Raw genomic sequence first — 23969 nt, 5'->3', positions numbered from 1 at the left:
GACCGAGTTAAGCCGGGTGTACACTGTACGATTTTTGACCCTTTTTGAGCCGATTTTTCACTCGTGCCACTATTTTGGGGATTGGGTCGAGTTTTGGTTTCATCGTGTGTCGTGTTCGTGTAGTAAACATGGGGTAAAGAAAACCGATTAATCCTCACGACCAGCTCCCGATCGGCATTCGTAGGTTTCGCTCTGTCGAAGTCATGGTGGCGCCGCTAATCCAGCAACACAGAACAGAAATTTGGTGAAAAGAAGAACTGACAACGTGTACTGCCCACGTCTGCCCACATCTGCCCACATCTGCCCACGTCCGCCCACGTCTGTCCACATCTGCCCACATCTGCCCACATCTGCCCACATCTGCCCACGTCTGTCCACGTCTGCCCACGTCTGCCCACGTCTGTCCACGTCTGTCCACATCTGCCCACATCTGCCCACATCTGCCCACATCTGCCCACATCTGTCCACGTCTGTCCACATCTGCCCACATCTGCCCACATCTGCCCACGTCCGCCCACATCTGTCCACGTCTGCCCACATCTGCCCACATCTGCCCACATCTGCCCACGTCCGCCCACATCTGTCCACGTCTGCCCACATCTGCCCACGTCTGCCCACATCTGCCCACGTCTGCCCACGTCTGTCCATGTCTGTCCACATCTGCCAGACATTTCTTTGACCAGATTTGTCGCCTCTTCTTTTTGGGCTTGTCTGCGCAGAGATTGGCACAAATTGCCAAGGCAGCGCATCTGTTTTTTGCCTGGATCAGCATTTTGTCTCCGCACATCTGTGGTTTTCTAATCCCGTGGTTTTCTTCTTCGTGGTTTTCTACTTCCAGAACAACAACTCCGGTCGTTATGTGAAAGTATGTATGCGGAGGCAGGTCACATCTGATTCTTGAGCTGTGAGCCTTTAAACCCTGCGATTTGGTTGTACAGTTTAAGCTGGGGCTGAGTGACATGACCGAAAATATCGCACAGTGTACACCCAGCATTACAGGTCAGATCTATGGAGAGGCAGCCCTGCTCAGAGTCAGAATGCTTGTTTTTCTAGGTATTTGGAGCTATAACACCACCTGTCATTCATCAACTAAGTGACCTGAAGGTAGAACTGTTTAATGTCACACTGTGGAACATTCCAGGCAGAGCAATGACATCTCCATAGAAACAAGTAACTAAGTAAGCAGGTGACGGACGCTCAACCAAAACGTTACATAACAACACCTTTAATTATTTGTCTCTTAAACGTTTGACTTGAATATTCTTGATCAGTAATAGAGTAAGAGTACTTGGTATGTGTGCTGTGCTGATTCCAGTGGAGTGTGGCCTCTGGGTTAACACCGAGCACAGTGTTAACAACATTACACAGTGACTCATGACTTTCCCTGACACAGCTCCTCAGGCTCACAGCTACAGGATTACATAAGAGTATACAGACAGAATGCTCACAGTGAAACCACTTCACCAAATAATACAGAAATGTGGACGGGTTCAGGTCACTGGAGCCACATCTCACAGAGGAGGAGGGTTCAGTGAAGAAGAGCAGTGAAGCAGGATCACCATGAGAAGCAGCCACGTTAAAAGAGAAAGACACATATTAAAAGCTTTATATTACACTATTTTCTGATCTGCTGTGTGTTATAATGTGGTTTCCTCATCACACACGCACCTGGAGTTGTGTTTTGTTTCATTCACATGTTTAACACACAAACCCTGCATATTTAGGCTGAGTTCTTCTCAAACTGAAAACACTCTGTTCTACCTTTTGATGTCATGCGATAATACCTGAAGAGCTTCTCTGTGTTTTTAAGTTCACATACACCTTCACTAGAATCATTTGGATCATTTCAGCCCTGGATCTGCCTCGCTCTACTAGACTAAAAGTAAAAGGGAGCTGATAAGTACTGCAAATCCAGTCTGATTCATTATATGTTGTTCTGAGCCTCCTCTGTGCACTCGGTTCTTCCCGGGGAAGCGCTTCTCAGGTCGAGGCACCTAACCACTCCCCGCTCCAGCTCATCTGAGCCCGACCTGACCTGGAGGAACACCGGGACACCAGGTCCTCTCTGAGCGCTGTTCCCCTGCTCATACAAAGGGTTAACATGTAAATCATTCTCCTTGTTGCGCCAGATGCTTGAGTGAAGATCCCTGTATGCATGGGGGGGGTGTACCTATGTTCCCTGGAAGCGCTCCAGTGTGTAAGAGCTTACAGCACTCTAATGTTCAGCAGTTGCTTACCGAGCATTCTGCTGCCTTAAACTAACACAACTTGGGGATGAAACTGTAAAATATACTTAGATGATCTTGCCCCATGTGAAGGAGACAGAGTTCTGGTACACCACAAGCCCAAAGAAATCTTGAGAGTGGAGAATCCATATTTTCAGCCTGGGCCACGCTCACGTTGGAGTTGACTGAACCGAGGGAAGCATGACTGACTTGGCTGTGGCTGATCATATAAGGAAATCAAGTAAAACCATACGTGACGTTTTCACCGTCTAATGTGAATATGTCATTGTATCATGAAACAATGTGATAAATGCCTAGCACGAAATAACATGATCAGTTCAGGTCATGTAATTTCATATCACGAAATAACGTGATAATTTCACATTGTAACAATTATCATGTTTTTAATGGGAGTAATAGAAACCGTAGCTTCACACTGAACCAACACAAGAATCAGCACACAAGCAAAGTGACAATAATAATTATTACTATGATTATTGTAGTAACATTTTATTTAGATTGTGCATTATTTCAAATGATAAACACTCTCACTTTAAGTTTGAACCATATTCAACAGATCTGAGCCTGGGCCATTTCTCTGTGGTAGTTTGTAGATAAATACATTCTCACATTGTCCTCTGTCATATAAAGAGAGTAGAAGAGTCAGTCTTTTGAATGTCTCTTTGAAATGAATGGATCCAAATGATTTGTGCTCATATAATGAGATAAAGTCTCTTCAAAATCTAAATTCTACAAGACAATACTTGATCAATTACTGCTTAAAGAAGTACTTTAGTACTCTCTAAATGTTTTACCATTTCAAAACTGTTCTTATGACTTGTTTATGTCTGAGGTGGTTATTTCAGTAGAAACTCGCCTCAGTGTGCAGAGCTGCTTTAATAAAAGCATCACAGCTCTGCTCTCGTGAGAGGAGGAAGAGTCTGCACTGTGGCCCTGGGCCCACTAGCATGCAACTCTACAAAAGGCACATCTGCTCTTTGAGCTTCCTGCAGCTATAGCCTCAGCAGTATATGAGATTAAAGCTGATCTGTGTAACTTTTCTGGTGGTGGTGCTTGTGGGGGGTCCTCCAATGGCTTGTCTCTATGGAGATGGTACTGCAGAAATTAAATACATCCATCTTATATTTATTGAGCCTCTCCTCTCACCGCCTTGGCTCTGTGTCTCATTTATCAGTAATGAGCAGAGAAAACATTTATAACACTGCAAGAGTTGTGTTAAAGTTGGTCTTGAGAATCATGTTTTCAGTGTTTTTTTGAGCAATAAAAACTGAAGTACAACTGAATAAATGTAATATTTAGACATTTTGTTTTGTCTTCCTGTTATATAGAATCTGTGTTTTTCTGTAATTTACATACAGTATTATAATATGTAAAAAAGTTGAATAGCAGCACTTTCACCTTCTTTAAAAGTGAGTCCCGTGTGTGAGCCAACGTAAACGCCCCTCGTCTCTGGTGATGGTCTGTGGGGTTGTTATGTTTTTCCCATGTACCCATGTGAGGGCTGGTGGGAGTAATGCGATGTTTAGTGTACATTGTGAGTTCATGTGGCATCTGTTAAATGTGTGGCACTTGTGGACTGGTATGCTAACAAACTGGCAGTAAAAGTGATCATTGTAAAACTAGTGTGTTTATTGACTCAACATTGGTAGCGGAGGATGGCTGCTGCTGGTAATTATAAGATTCCAACACCATTTGATGAGAAGAATTCTTATGAAACTTAGAAAAATAAGACAAATAGAAGCAAGTGCTAGCAGTTACCTTGTGGCACATTATAAGAGGACAGGCGAGGGAAAGTGCACTGGAGCTTCCCGCTGATAGTTTGAATGCTGACACCAAGTATGGCCACTCTCTTGGAAAAAAAATCGACTCTGTGTTCTTAAAAGAAGAAAAAAGTCACCAGTACGAGGCATGTCTGATCGTGTCACCAGAGAGAGCGCTGTGTCCATGCTGGACTACATGGTTGAGTTTGAACGCAAGTACAACAGAAAGTTCAAAATGGAGCTTCCAGATGCCGTGCAGACTACCAGACACAACCGGACCCAACAGAAAAGACAAACAGTTAGCACTCACAGCCTGCCCCACTGTCTCCTTCACCAATATGAAATCAACTTTTAAAAGGATGATGATGAAAGATGAATAATGGCAATGAGTGTGCCTATTACAAGAGATTTACAGGCAAAAGAGGCGGTAAATCAAACTGTCCACAGGGCCAAACCCCATAGATTAACCTGGGAGGAGAACAAGGTGTGCAGTTACCAGAGCACATTTCACTGGGCAAAAGACTGTCCAAACAAAAGAGAACATGTTAAAGTGTCAAAAAGATGAATGACAAAAAGTTGAATATGAGGCGTGCAACATCACTTGGCTTTCAAATGAGACTTTTCAGACACAGACATCTTCATGGTGGGGGCTTTGGGGTCAGCAGTGATCAACAGCCTGCACAAGTATGGTGTGTGGAGAAAAATGGCTTGAAGATTACTGCAAAGTGAGTTACACAAAATAGTAGGTGAAATCAGTGTGTGTGTGTGTGTGGGGGGGGTGTGGGGTGTGGGGGTGGGGGTGTTTGGGTGTTTGGGTGTTTGTGTGTTTGGGTGTCTGTGATGTTTGGTTGTGTGGAGTCGGGCAGCTGTGGGGGTTGGGTTGGTGGGTGGGTGAAAATGTGGGATTGTTTTTAATCTGTGTAAAGCACTTTGTGTTACATTATTGTATGAAAAGTGCTTTACAAATAAAGTTTGATTTGATTTGATTTGAAATCAGTGCCAGACCATTCAGATTTGGTGATGGCAAAGTTGTTCATTCCACAAGAAAAGTGACCCAGCCAGCAAAGACAAGTCAGACCCAGTGCAAAATAGAAACAGAGGTTGCGTCTGCAAACCAATACCAATGCTGTTAAGCAAGGCTTTGTTGAAAAGGGCAAGTACAGTAATAAGACACTGCACCTGACAAAGACAACCCATTAAACTTGAAATTACATCTTCTGGACATTATTATGTGAACTTGAGAGACAAGAGCAGTTGGGATAAAAAAAATAAATAAAAAAAGACCCAAAGTAAATAGGAGATTCTCAGTGTTAGAGAGAACACATGATGAGCACAAAAGAAAAGAAAAAAAAAATATCCTGTGGAAACTACACAGACAGTTTGGACACACCTCAGCTGACAGATTGCAGAAGTCACTCACCTGTTCAGGTGCTCGAGACAAAGAGAGCAACACCATTCTCAAGAAAATTGTAAAGAACTCTGAAACATGTACCAGGTACAGCAAAACACAAGCCAATAGTTGTTCTGCCGATGGCCTCAAACTACAACAAAACAGTGGCTGTTGACTTTGCATGAGCTGTGTGTGGTATTTGCATGTGATTGACCACTTTACTCGCTTCCATGCAGGGAGTGTTGGCTCAGTGTTCATGATCCTCTGCACAGGCTGTTAAATGACAATGGTGGTGAATTCAATAATGAGGAAATAATTGAGATCAAAATTGAGCTCATAATAACTGCAGCTCACAGCCCATGGAGCTATGGACTTTTGGAAAGGCACAATCAAACTCTCACTGAAATATTACCAAAAAGGACAACAGCTGTGACTGGAGAACAGCACTAGATTGTGCATGGAGTTCTTTTCCATTCGTGCTCACTGTACATGGTTACAGCCCTTAAATCAGCAGTTGGCCAGAATCCAAACTTGCTCTCCATTCTCACTGACAAACTCCCAGCCCTGGAAACCAGTGTCAGCTCCTGGGTAGTAGCTCATCACATAACGACGTTACATGCTGTGAGAAAGGCAGAGGCAGAATGTTCCGAGGGACTCAGGAGCACTATCCGTAAAAAGCTGATATATGTATGTCACAGGAGATAAAGTCAAGTACAAGAGGGTGGACTGTAAGGAGTGGAAAGGTCCAGGAATGGTGATAGGACAAGATGGAGCTGTTGTATTTGTGAGACCTGGGGGATCCTATGTACGAGTGCATCAGTGTAGATTAAGAAAGGTAAATGAGACTCAAACTAAAGCAGATGATACAGAAACAGAGATAGAAACTACTGAACACCCTACAACATCACCAGCAGCAGATCTCTGTGACACTGATAGTGATAATGAAGATGGAACACTAACAGACACTGAGCCACGTAATGTTGAGATAAATGTACCTCCTGATGCAGCAGAGCCATTTGAAAGCTGCCTTTCAGGTTGGCCTAGAAGAGCACAGCAACTTCAGCTACATTGGAATGGAAGTTCATACTGTGGATGGTGAGATACAAGTCCAACAAAGATCATACATTCAAAATCTGCAGGTCTATTGACTCCACCAGAGCAACACAGCATCAAGCAACACTGACAGACAGTCAACTCAACATGCTTGAGTCAAAGAGTGGACAAACTGTGGGTAGCAAGACAGAGTAGGCCAGACATTATGTATGACATGTCCATCTTGGCATCAAACACCAAACAGTTCAGACTCTGCACTGTGCAAATAAACTCATGAGAAAAGTCAGATCAGCAGATGTCATGTTGAAGTTTCAGCAGCTGGGAGAGAACAACACTTCTCAAACTGGTGCTACTGACTCGTCCATGGGAAACCTCTCACATGGAGGAACACAGGGTGGACATTTCATCATGCTCATGGGGGAAATGGAAAGTTTTCACCTATATCCTGGCAGTCCAAACATATCCCCAAAGTTGTGGAGAGTACTTTAGCAGGAGAAACTTTAGTACTTGCAGATGGGATTGATAGTGCAGTCTTTCTAGCTGCACTTTACTCTGAAATCACCACCGGGTTCATCTAAAGCTGTGTCCATTATGTGTGTAGCAGAAAATCTTTCTCTTCTGAATGCAATCACATCTACAAAATCCTTCACAGAGAAAAGACTGCGTCTTGAGATTAACAGCATTAAGGAGCTCATACACTCTGGGACTATTCAGCAAATCATGTGGTCAGCCACCAAAGAGCAGCTGACTAACTGCTTGACCAAAACCACACTTGGTCCACACTTGGGCTTCTAAAGGCCCTTCTCAGATCTTGTTAGTCGTGTTGTAGTTTCTTTCTCGCATTACAAATAACAGCTGATAAAAGACACATCACAACAGCAGCTGAAGTGCAGCTACCCAAACATGTCAGGTAAATAACCTATTAGGCCTTTTATATATTTGTCTTATTAAAAGAAAACACTAAGTTTCTATATAACTAGATAATAATAATAATAATAATAATAATAATAAAATATTTTCTAAATATTACATTTATTCAATTATAGATCAATTTTTATTGCTCATTGCTGTGTTACTCTTTAACACAACTCTTACAGTGTTATAAATGAATGTTTTATCTGCAGATTACTGATAAAATGAGAGACAGAACGAGGTTGTGAGAGGAGAAGCAGTGCTCTAACTTGTAACAAGAGTTTCCTGCACATAGAGAAGCGGGAGAGGAGGAGAAGAGGAGGAGGAGAGGAGGAGGAGAGGAGGAGGAGAGGAGGAGAGGAGGCAGTGTTCTGCAGTGTTAAACACCGGGGACACCGGGGCTTTCTCTGTCTTTCCTGCAACTCTGAGCCTCTCCTCACAGTTCACAGCTTCTTTTGTGGGTCATACAGCAGAGACGTGTGCAGAATGCCTCCTGTTTTCAGATGCAATGCTCCATCTTGATTCAACAAACCCCCATTGTGAGGGGTCGAGTGCCCAGCATGTGCAGAGAACCTGGTGTGTGCGGAGCACTCGGCATGAGCAGCGTGTTCGGCATGTGCACCATATGTCATATTGTGTTTTCACCCCATCAAACGGTGATGTGCAAGTTCACTCTTTTCATGAAATAGTTCAAAGTTCAGTTCACACATGTTCAAAGTGAACAGTTCGCGTTCATAGTTCACAATTTTAATTTTGAACTAGTTCAAAGTTCAGTTCATTTTATTTTTAGGTGAGATCTGTAAATGAAAGGCTGAACTTCTTTTTCAAACTGACTTCCAGTTTACAACAACTTTTCAACATATAAACCATAAGCACTGTAGAGCCACATCAGCCCGTTTGACATTATAATGTGTATAATGTGTAGCTTTGACACATTTGTCTTACAGAAGCAAAAACTTAAAACCGCATGGCTCATTTGCATAAACTGCGCTGATGCATCAGCTTCTGTTGGACTAAAGGACATAAATATATGTGTTCTTTCTGTGACAGAGGGATGTCACTGCAACTTTTGGACATGCAACTAGAATGTACTGAAAGTGTTGAGGGCGGCTCCACTGCATGTGCTCGGCGTGTGTGTGGAGCAGCGCGGAGATTTCAGAAAATAGGATCCATCCTCTTTTTGAAGCTCTATGCGAGCGTAGGGAGAACATCTATTGTTGTGTTTGTGCGTTTACCATCAGCACATCGTGCTCCTGGGGCAGTTCTGTATCGTGTGAAAGAGCCCAGGTCCAGAACGACTGTTAACAAGAGCTTTAAATTAAATTTTGAAATCCTCGTGTTTGCCGTGGGCAGCCTGTACAGAAGGTAAATACAAGTGTGTTCAGCTGTTAGTTTCACTGTGGACCTGATACTGAATGTGTCCAGTCAAGTCTGATCATCTTTCCCCATTGACAAACACAGAGCCAGAGCCGCCCGTGTACGTCCTGCTGCAGCTGCCTGTGGAGCCGCCTTCCGCGTTGACGTGCATGTGTCGTTTCACGATGTTACGTGCGACAACCCTGACAAGTGCCCTTGGCACTCTACTCATCAGGTGAAACAAATTCCGACGTTTAATTGAAGCCCAACAGTGACGTACGTCGTTCATCTCACATAATTTGAACAAATTCATGTTCAAGTTCTTGATTTACAAATGTGTTGCATTCAGTTCAAAGTTCACTGAAAAATGAACGTGTTCAATGAACGTGTTCTTTTGAACTCGCTCATGCACAACACTGCCATCAAAATATATGGAAATCCATTCATTTGGTTCTGCTCCGTTTGTTTCCTTTTGACTTCATTTGTAACTTGCAGTATCTCACTAGTTTAAACTCCCCGTCTCTTTTCTCATTTAACCTATTTTCTGAAAGAAAGCTCAAAAACTCTTTTCACATTCAAAAAAAAAAAAAAGCCTATTTTTCTTAATGCCACAATCACTCAGAACCACAAAGTGACTGCTTTTACTTTCATGAGTTATTATTACAGTTGAGATGAAAACAGTATTCTCCTGTCACAGCAGCTCTGTCAGGGACAAAACAAAGTCACTTATCCAAATGGATTTGAATTCACCTGATGAGGAGAAGCAGAGTGAAAGTCATTCATTCTATTCCTAGAAAAACTCCTCTAATCAGTGAAGAACAACAAATAGTATTTCTAAAACTACTACAACCACCTGTTCTAGCACATACTTCAACTATTCCTGCTTCTACTACTACTGCTGCTACTACTATTATTCCTACTGCTACTTCTTGTCAACGTCCCTCTGCGTCTGATCACAGACGCCAAGCAGGGTTTGGCCTGGTTAGTGTCTGAATGGGAATATACTGTTGTTGGGTCCATAGGCAAGACACTTAAGTCACATTGCCTAGTATGATGGTGGTGTGTGTCTGAGGGTGGCTCTTGGAGGGGCTGATGGTGCAGATTGGCCACTTACTGCATCAACTTTAGTTCTGTCCTCCATCTTACGAGAGAACTTCATCACAAAGTATTTCAAGTTCATTTAGTTTTAGGAAAGACATCGACTGGATAAAAACTGCATGAGATTTTGAAGTAACTTAAACAATACGATTGCACTGAAGAATGGCTCAGTTGGATCAAGGGCCTCTAAACAGGAGATAAGAAGACTGAATGCATAACCACCTGGTATTCAGTCCCTGACAGACAGTGACAGATCAGGCACAGTCTCATTCAGAGGAGCAGCTTTGTTCTGGGACATAAACAAGAGAGAACATGAGGGATTAGAGACAGTGATCGGCCAAAACACTGATCCTAAATGTAGCCAATCAGAGGTACAGAGAGGTGACGACTTTTTCCTGACTTTTCACTGGTTTAGCGTTAACAAGCAGGTGAACACTCACTGTTTTCAACACATGTTAGGAAATGTACAGCACAAAAGGATTTATAGATATAAATCATTATTTGATGACTCTTTTGTGATGGGAGCACAAGCAGACGGCTACAGCGAGAGGGAGATGTGCGTTTGGTGTTTAAAGATCATGAAAAATACATGAGCGATAATGGACACAGCACTGCACTGCTCCCACACACTGCTCATTGGAAGTGCAGCTCATCTAATATATATATTTTTTTATATCGGTTTTACATGTGTATAAGCAGAGTCATGTGGCGTGCACATGTTTGTAATGTTCTGATATCAGTGTGTATGTTAAATGTGCTGTTTGAACACAGTCTGCTGTGTAAAAGGGAACAGCTGTTTGGCCTGCGCTGTGTGACAATACAGATGTTGTCAGTTGTTGTGACTGTACAGATGTTGTATAGGCAGTGTTGGGAGTTATAAAAGTAACAAATTACTGTAATGCATTGCTTTTTGCTGTAACGCAGTAATGTTACGGCATTACAGGGGGAAAAAAAAACTGTAATATTTTACTTGGTACAAATGTGAGTAACACGCGTTACAAAGCTTTTTTAACCTGGATTGAAGTGGTGGGTTTTTCTTCATACAAATTCGCTAAAATCACCGCGATATCAGCAGCGGTAAAACGCAGGAGACACAGCTGCATAGACTGTCAACCACGAGTGAAAGGACCGACACAGAACTCTACGCTGTTTAGACCTGGTTTAGACCTGGGTCAGTTCTGGTTTAAACCTGGTTTACTGTCGTCCATTGCTCTATCGCGCTTTCACCTTTCACGGTCTTGCTGTTTCGCGGATTTTTTTTTGCAATTTTGCATGCTTTTTTTTTTACAGTGTATGAACATGTATTACGTTCCTCCCGCTGTGTCCTGATTGGCTAAGGGACTCCTGCTCCTGTACAGTACAGAATGTGTTCAGCTGCCAAATTAAAATAAATGTTGGATCTGTATCAGTGTGATTCTGAAGTGTTGTATGTTTGTAAGTTTTCTCCCCGACAAAACCCACAATGTCGACGAAACGTTCTGCACCAACAAAGACTCCTGCGCTCGCTCCCAAAAGGCAGAGGAAGATGTAACCATCGCACAAAAAGTTGGACTTCTGGACACGCTGAAGAAGATAGAAGTTACGCGCTGTAGCAGAGTCTTGCACCGGGTCGGGTACCTGCAAATAGTTGCTGAAATCAGGGCCGCGTGCCCATGCACCAGGGTGTCCGTAAAGCGCGATCAGGTGACAGCCGCTCTTACCTCCGTGAGGTGCGGAGCAGAGCAGGACAGTGAGTCCTGTTTTAGTCTGTTACGACCCAGCTCGTTTGGGGTTAGAGAAGTAACAAAAATAAAACCAAGATGTAAAATGGAATAAATTAAGTAATGTTTAATTAACAGGAATGTAAAAGGTAAATTAACAAAACACTAAAAATATACAGAAAACAACCTAAACTAAGAAACAGAACAACAGAATTAACAGAGTTTTGTGCCAGAAAAGGGGTCACGCAGGCTTACAAAAAAACAAGTGGTAAAACTTAGGGACACACACTAAACTAAAACACAAGTTCCCCAAATTAAACCACATAAACCCACAAACAGAATCAAGTGACCAAATCAAAAAAGGCACAAAACAGAACTAGACTAACACACAAACACAAAACCAAAATGGCATACTGGCCACCAAGGCCAGCAGCCCCGAACAGGTGCTGGCAATCTCCTTAAATAGGGGGAGGTGGCTGCAGGTGAGGTGGGCGTCGACTTGCCCCACCAATTACAGACCAGGACTCCTGCAGCAGGAATCAAGAGAACTCTGCAGAAATATTACAACTAAGGCCTGGGGCCGTAACATAGTCCTAGTTCAATTCTTGTTCAGTCCTGGTTCAGCTCTGGTTTAGTCCTGGTTCAGTCCATATACAGTGCAAAAATTCAGCATCTTCGCAGTTATTTTGGTGAGAGTAACTTAAAGTAATGCAATAGTAATGTAATGCCTTACATTTTAAATGCAGTAATATTGAAATGTAATGAATTACTTTGAAATGACAGTAATAAGTCATAAATAACACATGACAGTTTTAAAGTAACTTGCCCAACAGTGTGTACAGGTGTTGTCAGTTGTTGTGAGTGTAGGTGAGTCAGTTTCGGTGCTTTTGAGATCTGTGGATGAGAAGAGCTTAAAACACTCTGCTCAGGTTACATTTGGTGATTTGCAGATGAAACGAGACAAACTAATTTAATTGTTACTTTATTGGGTAATTTGTTTCTTTCATTAACCAATCACTCAGTTACTAACACTTTAGGAGAAAAATAATGGTAACTATAACTAATTACTTTTTTGAAGAATCTAGCTCAACACTGATGTTAAGTAACTCTCACTGTCTGGCATTTCAATCTTGAGTCTTCAGAAATTGCCATTTTAACATACTCTGTCTATGCCCACTCCTCCGTAAAAACACTTGTAGGTTTCAGAAGTCACATAGCCATTTCCTAACAATAAAAATACTATCACTAAAATCTACTGCTTGCTACGGTGAAATGTTTCTCAAGATGTTTCTATTATTACATTGTAGATCAATATTGCCATGTAAAATTGATAAAATTTCAAATAATCATCTGCATATGTTACAGTTTAATACTGAAGAACCCCCCAAAAGCACACGATGTCTTCTTTAATGAGATCAACAGTGACTAACTCCACAGAATAGGAACAGAGCCAGCTCCAGCTCTGGCCTCCAGGCTACCACTGAAAAACTATGAACCAAGCAGATAAGAACAGCCAGAATCAAAGCAATTTTAATAGGCTATGAGTAAGATATGGACCACGACCCATTTTTTGGCTATTTTAAGATGTTTTATGGTTGGAAATGAATGATTGAACTGCTCATATGTACTACTTCTTGACCCATTTCAGGACCACAGTAAAAACAATGATTGGAAGTATCTGAAAAGTATTTGTAAAATATTAATGGAATAGGTTACAGTTGGTCCCTGGAGATCTAATTACTCGAACAATCAAAACATACCTCTTCTAGTCCTGCCAATACTTAGAATATGCATAATATCCATTATGCAATAAAATCACCATGAAATTCTCCAGAAGAAGAATCTAGAGCAGAACAGCACCTCCAGTATTTCAGAAAATACAAACTCAACTTGAACAATGACCTGGATATTAGAAGGTACAACATTTGTCTCAATGTTGTTATTGCTTTCCTGGAATGTTTCATGGTATAGTATTAAAATTCAGTACCTCCATGGAGGCAATCTAGCCAGGTCAGATCTGTGGAGAGGCAATCCTGTGCTCACAGTAAGAATGCAATAAAACACCATTAATAGGCAGACTGATTTAAGGCCATATATTGTGGATAATCCAAGGAAAAGGAAGAATCATCATCCATCCATTTTCTTCCGCTTATCCGGGGCCAGGTCACGGGGGCAGCAGTCTAAGCAGGGACTCCTAGACTGCCTTCACCTGCTCCCAGGCCAGCTGAGAGACATAATCTCTCCAGCGTGTCCTGGGTCTTCCTCGGGACCTCCTTCAGGTGGAACATGCCCAGAACACCTCCTGAGGGAGACACCCAGGAGGCATCCAGTACAGATGCCCGAGCCACCCCAGCTGGCTCCTCTTGACATGGAGGAACAGCGGCTCTACTCCGAGCTCCTTGTGTGTGACTGAGTGTAAGGGAGCACCCAGCCACCCGGCAGAGGAAACTCATTTCAGCCGTTTGTATCCTCTATCTCGTCCTTTCAATCATTACCCAGAGCTCATGGCCACAGATGAGGGGAGGAATATAGTTTGACTGCTAAATCGAGAGCTTTGCCTTTTGGCTCAGCTCCTCTTCACCACAATGGTCTGATACAGCGACCGCATCACTGCATACGCTGCACTGATCCACCTGTCAATCTCACACTCCATCCTCCCCTCACTCGAGAACAAGACCTCTGCTCCACAGATTAAGTACCTCGGGGCAGGGACTCTCCACCCACCTGGAGAAGGCAAGTCACTTTTTCCGGTCGAGAACCATGGCCTCAGATTTGGAGGAGCTGATCCTCATCCCAGCCACTTCACATTCGGCTGCAAGTGCAGTGCTGCAGGTCCTGATTTTATGAAGCCAGCAGGAAAACATTAACTGCAAACAGCAGAGATGATCCTGTGGTCCCCAGACTGGACCCCCTTTGGGCCCTGACTGTGCCTAAAAATACTGTCCATAGATACAATGAACAAAACCACTGACAAAGGGCAGCCCTGGCGGAGTCCAACATTCACCGGGAACAGGTCTGACTTACTGCCGGCAATGAGAACACAGCTCCTGCTCCAGTCATACAGTGACCGGATATCCCTTAACAAAGGGCCCCGAACTCCATAGTCCCAGAGCACCCCCCACAGGACACCACGAGGGACATGGTCAAATGCCTTCTCCAGATCCACAAAGCACATGTGGACTGGTTGGGCAAACTCCCATGAACTCTCGAGATAGGTAGAGTGTGTAGTGCTGGCCCGGCGTTCCACGGCCGGGACGAAAACCACACTGCTCCTCCTGGATTCAAAATTCTACTATCGGTCTCATTCTTCTCTCCAGTACCCTAAAATAGACCTTACTGTGGAGGCTGAGGAGTGTGGTTCCCCTGTCATTAGAAGACACCTTCCAGTCCCCCTTCTTATACAGAGGGACCACCACCCTGGTCTGCCAGACTTAAGATACTTGGGACAGATCTCATCCACTCTCGGAGCCATCGAGGAGCTTGCTGAACCACCTCAGTGACTTCGGCCAGGGTGATGGACGAGTCCACCTCCGAGTCCCCCAGCCTCGGCTTCCTCCTCAGAAGACGTAATGGTGTGATTGAGGAGATGCTCAAAGTATTCTTTCCACTATCTGACAACATCCCCAGTCGAGTCCCCCAGTAGAACAACAGAGTCCCTGGTCTGTGCACTGTCTAGTACCCCTCCCAGGGACTCCAAGAAGGTCGGGTACTCTGCACTTCTGTTCAGCTCATAAACTGACACAACAGTTGCGAGACGTGTTCCCGACCCGAAGGAACAGGGATGCAACCCTCTCGTTCACTGGGCTGAGCTGTGAGGCCACAACACTCCTTTGGGCTGTGGTCATTCGGGCCCCATAACGAAAGGCTCGGCTACCAGGTGCTTGATGTCAAGCACCCACCGTAGGCCTGGCTCCAGGATGGGGCCCCGGTAACGCCAATCTGGGCAAATTAACTGGCCTCTGTGCCGTGCTCTTCATAAAGGGCATTCAAACTGCTCTTAATCAGACCTGGCCCCCAGGACCTGTTTGCCTGGGGTGACCTTACCAGGGGCATGATAGCTTGATATTTAAAATGCAGTTAAAGGGCATCCACTGGCCTGGTCTCAGCAGGAGATATGGAGATGTAAAGCTGCGTCTCATATACAGTATTACAGTTACAGGTTAAAAAGCACAGCAACCCTGCTGCACACCACATGTGATTTTATGGGCCTGGGAGGAGCATGTGACTACACTCACTGTAAATGTTCTGTCTGTGAGGTAGGACATGAACATCTGTGAACAGCTCCACAGAGGCCGAAGTGTTTGAAGTGAGTTAAAAGAACATTGTTGTCCAACTGTGTCAAAGACAGGGCTTAGATCCAGAAACACCAACATGGTCACCTTTTATGAGTCACAATGTATGTACCAAGACACCACAGTGTCTGAGCCGTGTTTCAGCTGAAAACCAGACTGATTATTTTCTTAAATATTGTGATAATCTAAAAAAAAGGTTGGATAAAAATTATTTTGCTAAAATTTTACTTGTGTAAATTTGAGAAAAAAACTAAAACAAAAAACAAAACTGATCTGGCATTTAACCTTGAACAGCAAGATGGAGTCTCAGAAGAGTTGTGGTTTCATAAACTCCGTCCATGTTTCCGTGCGCCCACTGGTGCGATACAGCCTGACAGGTGATGGGCGACCAATCAGGTCGCAGCATTGAGGTTTGTGTGAACAAACAAACATGGCGACGCCAACAGACAGACTTCAGCCTATTTTAACATCAATATGGACTATTTATTTCATGAAAAACATGCAAGTCAAGATGTGCTTTTCTCTCATCTGGATTGAACTAAAGTTAGATTTTTGGGCTTGTTCTGCTGTTGTAACATTTCGACCAATCAGATTCAAACAGTGGTCAGGACGCTCTGTGTTTGAAAACTGTTCCAGTTTGATAATGTGTAGAACTCAGTTCAGAGAGATCAGATCAGTCTGGTGTGAGACAGGTTAGTTTGACTCGGTCCTACCTTACACCAGTGCAGCTTTACATACTTTACATACTGATGTTTCCATTGTTTGTATAGAAAGCACATCATAAAAAAGTGAATGAGTTGAGCTATAGACTAAAATGTCTAGACATTTTCCCTGTTGTTTATGATGTATTTTTAAATGAACAAATGTTGAACCTGATTATTTCTATTATTGACTAGAACCAAGAACTCACTGTATTACAACAAGAACCTGCATTTTAACAACATTCATTTGCAGCAAAACACACACACACACACAGTGTTCACACAGGTCAGGTGCTGTACAATCTGGACACAGAGCAGAGCATGAGAGCAAATGAGGCAGAAGTGCAACAGTAGCTCAAAGTGCAAAGGTCACATACAAAACAGAACTATTAAAGCAGACCAACTGTGCTTGTGTCCGCTCTGTACTTACATTCTATGACACCCGGGAATCATTATGTTATAATTAGACATTTTAAATCACAATATTGATCAAAAATGACTTAACAACTTAACAAGTCCACTGACTTCAGCGTTACTCACAGTGAATGTCATCTCAGTGGGCGTGTACCGGTGGCCAGTGGCGTTGGACTGAGAGGGTAAAAGGTGCTGTTTACCTAGGGCCCTTCACAAAATCTCTAATATGTCATTTTCATATAGAGAGCTCATAATATGAATCTCAAATACAAAGACTTTTGTAGTAAACCCCTGCCAGTCGCAGTGCAAACAGGATGAATCATGCTAAATACATCTTCAAGAGGGTAAAAGTGAAAGGAAAACAAAGACAACATGGTTAAAAGTGGTAAAAAGTGGATATGTCAGAATATGTCCAATATGTCAGAATATGTCCACTTACATCTGTGTTACAGCTGTGTTTAGGAGCCGACTGCAGAAGGATACAGGAGTTTGCTCATCTGTTTGTTTTTCTGCTGGGAACAGGGTGGCTCCCCCTGAGGACGTCAGGGAGAATCTCTCTTTTAAAATGTGATGTGTGTGAAGGATGTGTGAGTGTACTTTTTTTTTTTTTTTTTTTGTATTACTGTGCCTTATGAAATTCAAATCAGATTTGGGCCTGAGTCATCTGAGTCTGGGTCATAATAATATAGACCACAACTTTCATCAATATCTGGTGTATACGACAGAAACATGAAGTGTTCTAGAATATTCTGCTTCTCGCTTGTCTCCATAGAGACTAACTTTTTGTTGGATGTTCCACACTGTGGCATTAAACTCCTCTCACAGGTATTCTATTTGTTTTATTGTTCAGTAATACCTTCAGAACTTTTTGATCTGACCTGTAATTGAACCATGAGGAAACATCTGGTTGGTAGAAACGTTTCCATGAAGCTCAGCAGGTGCCAAACCCGACACCAAAGCAGTTACACTGCACATTTCATTAGAATGAAATCAATCAAAATCACTAGTCATTTTCCTTAAGAACAATAGATGTCAGAACATTCCCCAGTAGTTTAGTTAAGTTTTGTTTATTTGCTTATTTATCAGGGACAATGCACATAAAAACACACAGAGCTATTTTATGTTAATAAAGTTTGTCCACCTGGAGGAACAGTTCACATGCTAGCAATGCTAGGCTAAGGGTAGCTTGAAGTTCCTACAGTATAGGGTGCCAAATGTCCATTTTTCCACGGACATGTCTGTTTTTTGCATCCTGTCCTGGGCTAAATTGAGCGTCTCTCGTAGCTCAGAAAGAGCGAGACACAAACAGTCGGTCAGTCTGCAACATGCTGATGCACAAATGCACATTTAACAATGACTTGTACAAGAAATTCTCTGTTTTCTGTCTCAGTCGAGACAAGCAGGAGGCCATGTGCACAGGTTGCAAGGTGAGAGTAGCTCCCCGGGAAGGTGTCCGGGTTTTCACAAACAGAAATACGGTCACCCTACTACAGTATGCACGTTACAGTCAGTTGTCAGCTGCAGCAGTAGCAACATAATATATGTATGCTATATGAGCAGTTTCTTTAATGTTTGTATGCTATATGAGCAGTTTCTTTAATGTTTGTATGCTATATGAGCAGTTTCTTTAATGTTTGTATGCTATATGAGCAGTTTCTTTAATGTTTGTATGCTATATGAGCAGTTTCTTTAATGTTTGTATGCTATATGAGCAGTCTCTTTAATGTTTGTATGCTATATGAGCAGTCTCTTTAATGTTTGTATGCTATATGAGCAGTCTCTTTAATGTTTGTATGCTATATGAGCAGTTTCTTTAATGTTTGTATGCTATATGAGCAGTTTCTTTAATGTTTGTATGCTATATGAGCAGTCTCTTTAATGTTTGTATGCTATATGAGCAGTTTCTTTAATGTTTGTATGCTATATGTGTTTGTATGCTATATGAGCAGTTTCTTTAATGTTTGTATGCTATATGAGCAGTTTCTTTAATGTTTGTATGCTATATGGGCAGTTCCAGTCTTGTTTGTCCCGTCTCTATGGTTTTCTTGGATGTGTTTGTGTAAAATTGCAGCTACCGGACGCGTTGATGTGGAAAAGTCCCATTGACCTGGTTAACCCTGAGTGTCAGTGTTTAGTGTCTGTGTGCTGTGCTCTGTTTGAGCTCGGAGAGAGACCAAAGTCCAGCCCACTGCAGCCTGCTTTAAAGATGCACTGTGGAACTTTTCTGATAAAGGGTTTGTCACCTGCTTGTCTCCATGGGACTGTCTGCTTATTTTTTTGGTATATATTAAAAGAATTGATGAATTGATTTAACACAGCTCAGAGGTTGGGGCAGTGATCCCCTGCACCTACAGGGTGACGCCTGTAGAGTGCATTGCAAGTCTAACACATTATTTATTCAGTTATAATCCTGAGGGCTCAATCCCTCAAACTCCCTGTAGAGGCAGCAGCACACTGTCTACTATTTCAAAGGGACAATACAGTTGTCACCTTTGCAATAAGACCTGACAATTCAAAATGAAATATTATACTTTCTGAATGGTGAACATAGCTCAACATGGCACCTATAAACATGAAACCCAGGAAGAGTGCACATTTCAATGAAACACACAGGCTTTCAGTGGTTCCACTCACCATAAAGGCTCATTTCTGCTCTATTTGTCTAGACACACACAAAGACACTGGAGGCTTCTGTCCGTCCTCTGTGTGGTTCTGTCTGTAATCTGCTCCATCTCCTCAGAACATGTGGAATCTTAGCACTGGAGCAGGAGCAGTGCATGAGCTGACCAGTGGGGGCGATAGTGAACACAACTCCACAGTGGAAGCTAAAACTTTTATAAAAGTGACTAGAACCAGCAGCAAAACAAATAAATACTTCTCCTAACAGTTTTTCTTTCTTTTTTCGTTCTTTCTTTTTTCTTAATTTTTTAAGTTTATTGTTCTATTTTGTCATTTTGGTCAATTCTCAAACTGACTTTTAGCACCTCTGGTTATTTTTTAACAGCACACAACCATGACATAAAAAAAGTTTGGACTTATGAATACAGATGTGTTTGTGTGCAAAAGTGGAGCATAAACGAGCCTTAAGAAGCTCCTGGGGTTTGTGTGCTTTCCTGATGTCTTTCTGTCTGGAATCACAAATCTAAAGCACACGATCCTCGAGCTAGGTACTTCTGACTATGAAAAAATTCAGAAATGCTCAGATTCGCCCTAACACTGGTTCAAAGATGGGTCAAATGCATATAGAACATTTTCGCACACAAATCGTGACATACACACTGACAAGCATTTTTTAGTGTGTATTTTACTACAGATTTTTTCCATGTATTTCAGAAAAAAAGTGTCTTACCTCAGTACACATATTGTATAATTCGCTCTTGAGGTCAAAAATAAATCCATTGTGTCCTGTGTGCAAGATACGCAGATTTTCAGATTTCAGATTCAGATTTTCTTTATTTTAGCTAAACAAATGAAAATATACTCCTGTTGACTGTTGATGTGCCTCAGATTGGACAAAAATAGGGACACCTGGAATATTTCTTGCATAAAATATTCTTGCATAATGGGGTTTGGGACAGAAGACACAGAGCTCCAACCTGAGACTGTCCAGACTAAACAGGAGCATCTGGTCACCCTATGTCTCCAGCTAATAATAAAATGTTCTTTTGTCTGAGAATCAGGTAGTACGCTGTTGGCATGCTAGTTCTTGTGAATAATTAGGATGGAAATGGACTCTTGTGAGCTTTAAGTCATGTTAGAATGTTGTTACCTCCTCAAAAACAGACTTAGAGTTGTGTGCTTTTTTGTTTGTTTGTTTGTTTTCATTCACACATCTCACAGATCTCACTATGCTTTGATCCTCCTTATGATGTCAAGTGAACACCTCCTTTTACCTTTAGATCAGTAGAGAGAGTAGAGAGGGTCAATTTGAGGGCTGAAATGATCTGAATGATTATAGTAGAGGGGAACCCTCAGAGCCTTCAAGGTTTTCAGTGAAGGCTCAAAAAAAACATATTGAAAGAATTTTTGTAATACTATTATATTTTTTATTCAGTGAGTAATAAACACAACACTAGACTAGACTAACACATTTCTAGATCATTGTTATAAACTTGGACTGATATTTCTTAGGAAACAAATGGTTAATATAAATATTATAATATTATAATAATATATAATAATATTATATAGAAACACCTGCAGGACCTTCAGTGGCTGTTACGAAGCTCTGTACAATACAAGTCAATGCGGCGGTGAGTTTGAGATTGACAGTTGTCTTAACCAATCATATTTCATTGAGTTATGGGCGGGATCATATCACGACATGTTCCGGGCCTTCGCGAATACCCTGTGAGAGCAAATATAAGCAAGTGTCAAAAAACGCAGTGGGTGCCTCTATTTGGATGCCTCGAGAGTGGCTGAAAGAAGAAGAAAGAACGACCCAGGAACCGGAGCTCGTAGCCCTCGACCTCAGAACCTGCGGCCAGGACGGAGCGCTGAGCCAAGGCTCGGAGCCCACGGTCGGGCTAAAGCTTGAAGAACAGTAGCTAATGATTATTCAATTATAATTATAATTAAATTATAATAATATATGAAGTAAGCTTCATTTATTTTATTTATTTATTTTTTTTTTAAATAAATGATGTCATGATAGCTACCAGTTGGTCCTAGTGAAGGCCCTGGGTCCAGGTCCATGGTTTGCCACTGAATTATAGTGAAGGTTTGGAGTTTAAAAACACAGTGGAGCCCTTCCTGAATTACCACATGACATCACAAGGTGGAGAGTTTTTTTTTTTTTTTTTTGCTTAAATGTGCAGGGTTTGTGTGTCAAACATGTGTGAGAAACATTCGATCATACAGGAGATCAGAAAACAGTGTAAAATGAGCCTTGTTTTTGACATTTTAAAACAGTAAAAATCAGGTAGAGCACCCTTAAATACCACACTTGTGTTTGAGCCACCTCCAGTCTGTTTGCAGTGAGCGCCTGTGTTGTGGTCCGAGGACGAGCAAAGTCCACTGGTGTATTTTATAGTCTCTTTAACAACCTTTGGGACAGCACGTCTCCGGTGGTTTTATGTCTTTCCAAAGATCTGGGTTTACGGCGCTTTACGAGCTCCTGGCCCGGGCACAGAGCAGCGGGGGGTGGGGAGGCTTATGGCTTACGGAGGTGTGACAAAGATACCATTTTATCTGAAACAAGCCCGGAGACACCGCGGGGTGCACGGTGAGCTTACGGTCAAAGCTTTAACGCTGCTGGAGGAAATCGCAAATATTCCTTATGATTCACACATGTTGAACCATATTGTTTTTGTTAAAGATTGACTCCATAAACTTACCGTATGACTTCAAGGTTTGAAGTCCTTTCAATGATTTGGAGATGAAATACTGCAACACCTTCTGAAGACACTTTAAAGGTTCAGTATTACACAAGTCATTTGAGAACATCGCTACCTCTTCCAAAACACACCTGGAGGAAGCTGTTTTAATAAATACAGGTGTACAGAGTTTAAAAACACAGTGAAGCTTTTTTCTTTTTTCAGATTTCAGTTTGAGAGAAGATCTCAGCCTAAATGTGGAGGGTTTCTGTACTAAACAAAACACAACTCCAGCCAACTCCAAGCAGCATTATTAGTCAGGCTGGCGCCACCTAGTGTTTCCGCTCAATTTCATTTTTCTCCAGCGACTAGGTCAGGAATCAAAATACACTAGCTGGTTCGCAAAAACCCTGGAAGTGCAAGTTTGGGCACCAGCCAATCAGTGAAGAGCCAGGCATTCTGTGTTGTCAACGATTCCCGAGATCGAGGATTTAAAGCCGGAACAAAGAGAATGTTTGGTGAATTTTATCAAGGGGAAACACGTTATTGTCCGTATTTTCTGCACTATTAGTCGCTCTGGATTATAAGACGCACGTCATTAAATGGTCTATTTTCTAACTTTTTTCACAAATAAACCGCGTGGGACTTTAAAGGAAACCCAACAGTGTGATGGGTGAGTGGTTTTGTTTGTTTGTTCGTTCACGGTGACTCTGGGCTTTGTTCAGTTGTGGCGTGTAGGGAGGGTGCTGTCTGGGACCAACGAATTGTCGACGTGTTCACAGTGACTCAGTTGTTCAGTTGTGTCTAGAAGTGGCACATTGCACTCACTTTTTTGGTTTGTTCCTCCGTTCCGTTCCTCGTGTGTTTGCGTGTTCTGCGGCTTGTAGTTTATTGAAGTCGTGCTGGGACACCCGAGTGGATTCGTGTATAGGGCGCTCTGGATTGTGGGTCGCGCAGTTGTTTTTTGATGGGGTTAGAGGCTTAAAGGGATAGTTCGGGTGTTTTGACATAAATCTGTATGTCATCCCCGTGAGCAGTGTCGTGCATCCACACTGACTCACCCCCGACAGCGTCCAGTGAGCCGAGATACTGGCCGTTTTCGGTGCTAATGAAAGTAGTCCAGCAAGTTGGCTGGGGACTGTATAATAAAGCGTTTTTCTTCTCAAAACAATCTGTGTTCAAAAGAGTGATACATTTGCATCACAAAACCATCGTCACCTAAAAAGTCAGACCTCTTTATCACTTGGCACTTCTTTCCGTTCGTATCAATGCACACGGCCGCCAGGTGACAGCCGCGCACGGATCCATCACTTTGTTCAGTTGTTCGGCAGTGTTTACATGCACAGACGCCGCGACGTGAGAGAGCTAACATGAGAGCTAGAGCCATAAGTATATAAACTTGTATAAGATACATAAGAATATATCTAAAAAATGGTGCAAACTCTTGATTCTCCAGGCTGGAACAACAAAAATCTGGCTGAATCTCCACACACATTTCACTGTTTTCCTGTCATGGACTTTGCGCTGAGGAAACTTTGGCTTCTTGCCTTAAGCTTCAATGTGGAAACCAAACCAGGTAAGAACGAAGAAGTGCTGCTGTGTTTACAAGAGAACAGACTGAAGAATCAGCTGTAACTCTGTGTGCAGTAAATCACTCAGTGTCATATCACCAGTGAAGCTTCTACAAAACGTAACTTTATAAGTCGACTGTTATTACTATTGTAAATGTCAC

This window comes from Boleophthalmus pectinirostris, unplaced genomic scaffold (assembly GCF_026225935.1).
Source record: "Boleophthalmus pectinirostris isolate CB_2022bp ecotype Guang Dong unplaced genomic scaffold, ASM2622593v1 HiC_scaffold_2, whole genome shotgun sequence".
Classification (NCBI taxonomy): Eukaryota; Metazoa; Chordata; class Actinopteri; order Gobiiformes; family Gobiidae; genus Boleophthalmus; species Boleophthalmus pectinirostris.
This window is presented reverse-complemented; position numbering follows the sequence as displayed.